The sequence below is a fragment of the Lactuca serriola genome, chromosome 3 (assembly GCF_051521515.1).
Source record: "Lactuca serriola cultivar US96UC23 chromosome 3, Lser_US96UC23_V15, whole genome shotgun sequence".
Classification (NCBI taxonomy): domain Eukaryota; kingdom Viridiplantae; phylum Streptophyta; class Magnoliopsida; order Asterales; family Asteraceae; genus Lactuca; species Lactuca serriola.
The window spans coordinates 63,757,677-63,762,185 of record NC_136410.1 but is presented as its reverse complement, the minus strand read 5'-3'; the positions used below and the strand labels follow the sequence as shown (position 1 = coordinate 63,762,185).

At 29.4% G+C, this 4,509-nt stretch overlaps 1 long non-coding RNA gene across 1 annotated transcript; it reads left to right on the top strand.

Moving 5' to 3' along the window:
• The first annotated feature begins 2,950 nt into the window (after window positions 1-2,950).
• LOC145094482 (uncharacterized) lies at window positions 2,951-3,901 on the top strand. The gene is made up of 3 exons (XR_013703376.1): window positions 2,951-3,095; window positions 3,447-3,499; window positions 3,617-3,901. It is a non-coding gene; the product is annotated as an uncharacterized LOC145094482 (long non-coding RNA).
• Window positions 3,902-4,509: the final 608 nt, after the last annotated feature.

Below are 4,509 nucleotides of genomic sequence, written 5' to 3'. Positions count from 1 at the left end.
TTATTAAAAAAAAGTAGGTTGATGTTACTGTAATTAATGAAGAATAGGAAGAACAGATAGAACATGAAGAACATAAAGATGAATAAAAAACAACCTACAAGTGAAAAAAGTTCTTTAAAAAAGAGTGTCAAGAAGGATTGTTAAGAAAAATCTAAATATATTAATAAAGAAAATAAAACCAATAAAAAGAAACTTGTCTTTTCTCCTAAATCAAAGAAGCGTTCCAATGAAGAATGGAAGAATAGAAAGTCAACAAGTTAGAGACTGCAAAAGGTGAAGGCCTCCAGAACAATGATCTGATTATCTTCTCAACAATCATACCTTACCCCTCATAATCGATGAGGTGTGTATATATTCCTCCCAAATTTGTTTCTAATTCAAATTGATTACAAGTTAAGAACACATAAGTTTTAAATTAATCTATATTGCTTTTAAACAGTTGATTGTTGCACACATGAGTTACCATTGAAGTGAAATATACCAATATGTAACTTCAAAATCAACACCAATCTTTGATATTGGGTAAAAAAAGATGGTAATTTCTACCTCTTTTGATACTATTTTATTACAGAACTAAGCTACGGATATAGAACAGAAAATCAGTCGAATGTTGACAAGAGATGAGAGCTTCAATTGTATGGTTTCATATTGGTCTGATCTTCATGGTCTCTTATACAAGGCACTCTTTGTAGATGTATTCCTCTGGAGTCATTTGTTTCTATCATTACATATATATGATGACAATAAATCTTGTAAAGTTCAATGTAAAGAACCTCAAATGGGAAAAATGGTTGAGATTGTTGGTGATTATTTAGTTACAGCAGATGGTTGTTTGTCTTCAATTTGCCAGATATTCCCTCCTGACCTCAAATTAAGGGTTGTAATCAAAGATGAATTTGAAGTATCTTAACATATTTCTACCAAGTTTTTTCTATTTGTTTATTAACATAAAGATAACAATGGTGTTTATTAACAGCAACCTATTTTTTAATATGCAGGTTATTAGCATCTTACTTTCTTTCTTTCTTTTTGTATTTAAAAAGGGTATAATTGGTAATTTGAAAACCATGTGAATTTTTTGACAAGGATGATATTTTTCGCCCACTTGTTTTTTTTTTCAAGTTGTATGATAAGGAAGAAATTACAAGTAGTAGTAATCTACTTTTGATAAATATGCAGGTTAATATCAACTTACTTTATTTCTGTCTTTTTGAATTTAGGAATGTTATAATTTGTAAATTTACTTTATTTCTGTCTTTTTGAATTTAGGAATGTTATAATTTGTAAATTGATCATTCGTGCTTGATGCTCATAAAATTGTTATTACTTATTAGCAATGTGTATTATAGATCGAAATGAAAGTGTGATATTGTAATAATAAAGAATTGAAAGTATGTTGTTTTTTCATATTATAGCATTTGTCTTTCCTTTCCTCCCATTACAATAAGTTATTTCGTTTATTTTATTTTATAGCAGTTGCAAATTACAAATAGTATTTTTTTTTTGTTATCAACTTTGGATTTCCACGAGTTTAAACGTAGTAATAATAAATAAATAAAGAGAGAAAATATGAGAAAATAAAGGAAAAAAAAATTGTATGTGTTTTCGAGTTGGAGAGAAGTGAACGACAATTAAACATTTTATTTTTTTCTCTCCAATTCATTCCAAATCGAAATGAAAGTAAGAAGTGAAGTGATTTTTCAATTTTTTTTTTCTTTTAATGAAACTTGAGAACACCTAATTATTTTACTTTCTTCTTATTTTCATTAATTTTCATTCTTCTCTTTTTCTAGGCTAAAGGTGTCATGTTTTTTTTGTCAATGGTAAAAGGGTGTCACGTAGACTTTTACATTTTATATATTTTTTGCCTATGAAGTGTGATGTCGTGCCTATGAGTTTTTTTTTTAATTTCATTTTAGAAAAATATTAAAAAAAAATTAAAACCATACTAAAATTTAAAATAACATAAACTTAAAAATTACAATTTAAAATTCCTAAAAATTAAAAAAAAAAAAAAAAAAAAAACATGAAAATTAAGATTACATTGAAAACGTAAAAAAAAAAAAAAAAAAAAAAAAAACATGACGTTAAAATTTAAAAACCTAGAAAAAAGCATCGAATTTTCAATTGCATTTTGTTATATAAGAATAAGTATCTATAGCGACAAAGCCTAAAGGGACGACGAAGGTCGTCGCTATAGGTGGAGCTATGGGGACGATTTGTCGTTCCAATGGGGTTGACCAAAATTGTGTTTGACCTTGATATTTGTAAACGACTTGGCAGGTCTCAAATGGTTAGCGGGAATTTTCCCAGGTTCCTGAAAAGTAATAGGGATGACAATTCGTCTCAACTAAAAAAAAATTAAATATATTTCTTTTTTAATTTTGAAGCTAGGTCTCTTCCATCATTCACAATCGCATCTCATTCACCCTTTTCTCTCTCGATCGAACGACCCCTACTTGACGACGACCACCGCCACAACGACGTTTTCCGGTTCCATTGATGCCTCCGACCTCCACAACGACTACCGCCTTCACCGCTTGTGACTTGCGGCCTGCTCTCTTCGGGAGGAAAATTTGAGCTCCATGTGTTGATTCCAACTCCCTGTTTTGAGCTTGGTGTTGATTCCAACTCTTGATTTCATCAATGGTTTCAATTTCCCTGATTCCAATTTTCTCTCTTTGTTCATCAACTCTCATTTTCTCTAGGTATGTCTCACTAGTTTTGTTATCCGGTTACTGATTTTGTGATGTGTTAGTTAATTTAGGGGTTATTGATTTTTGTAGACCCACTTCAAGGAAAGTTCTTTCACTTTGCACATGCTCTATGAGGACATTGTACAGGTCAGAATATGGTGTTAAAATGTTAATGCAGAACCCTATGAGGCTATGACATCCATTTTGGAGGCCACGAAAGAAAATAAAACTAGTAAGATCATCTAGTAGTTTAATCAGTTCTAGCAATCATTCTAGATTATCTAGTAGTTTAATTCTTATTCTCTTGTTATATTGTTGGTTTCTGCCACTATGGTTGCAGGAAGCCTTTTCTCTAAAAGTTACAATCCAGTGTTTATTGGAGGTAATGGAGTTATGGAGGTATGTATTATTATGTGATTTTGATTCAAAAGTTAGAGGAAACAAAGATAATCTCAGTTTTAGCTTACTTAAGGGGGTGTTCGGCACGGAGCGTTTGAGAGCTTCTAGCTTCTAGCGTTTGACAAAACGCTCCGTTTAAAACAAAAAGCCTCGTTTGGCACTACAAGCTTCTAGCATTTAGTTTAATCAAAACGCTTCAAATCCAAATGCTACTTCATGTAGCGTTTAACAAAACGCTACAAGCTACAAGCTACCCGCTACTAGTTAGTTTTGCCGAACATGCCCTAAATGTGTTTGTTGGCATACTAAAACTTACTAAAACGTGACATATATTTTCAATTTAATGTTCAGGATGAGATTTTTTAAGGGTCTGTGGACCATGATTACCAAAGTCAGATTATGAGGTTTGTGATTATCAATTTTTTGCACATCAATTGGCTGGAAATCGTTGTAATGTTGATTTTATCTTAACTGGTCTTGCTCATAATATGGTGCTAACACAATCATTCATTGTATTGCAGGTTATGGATGGTAAATAATATGTGGATGATCGTTTGACAAAGATATCTGAAGCATGTATGGTTGTCTTTTAAGGTTACTATAATTATTTGGCTGAATGATTTATATTATGATGAAGCAAGGGACTTAATCTTAGAAAGGAAATTAAAATGACTTAAAGAGACCGACCAACATAACACAACATTCAAATGTGAAATTCTTTTCCAAAGAATGTCTGAAGCTGTAATTACAATTTCTCCTACCTAAAAGTTTCAAATGCATCATTGTGTAAAATTGTATGTATGTATATATATATATATATATATATATATATATATATATATATATATATATAGGGTTAAGTTCAAATGAGAACACAATTTAATGTGAGAACGTGAAAACACTACTTTATGTTACTATTCTACTATGAATTTAATATGTATAGTATTGTAGTAATTATAATATGAATATATTCAATTTTATATTGTTATTCTACTATAAAATTTATATATATATATATATATATATATATATATGTGTGTGTGTGTGTGTGTATTAATTTAGTAAATTCTAATGTGAATGTTAAATATGTGATTGTTCATATATTCGGTGATGAATAATGTCATAAAGTTGTACATACAAAATTTTAATATGAATATTAATATGTGATTGTTCGTATATTTGTTGATGAATAATGTCATATCGTTGTATATACAAAATTCATAGGAGAATAATAACATAAAGTAGTGTTCTCACGTTCTCACATTAAATAGTGTTCTCATTTGAACTTAACCCTATATATATATATATATATATATATATATATATATATATATATATATATATATATATATATATATAAGCATTTCTAGTTACCCTTGTTTCTTACATTAATCTGTTGAATTTGCAGCCTTAA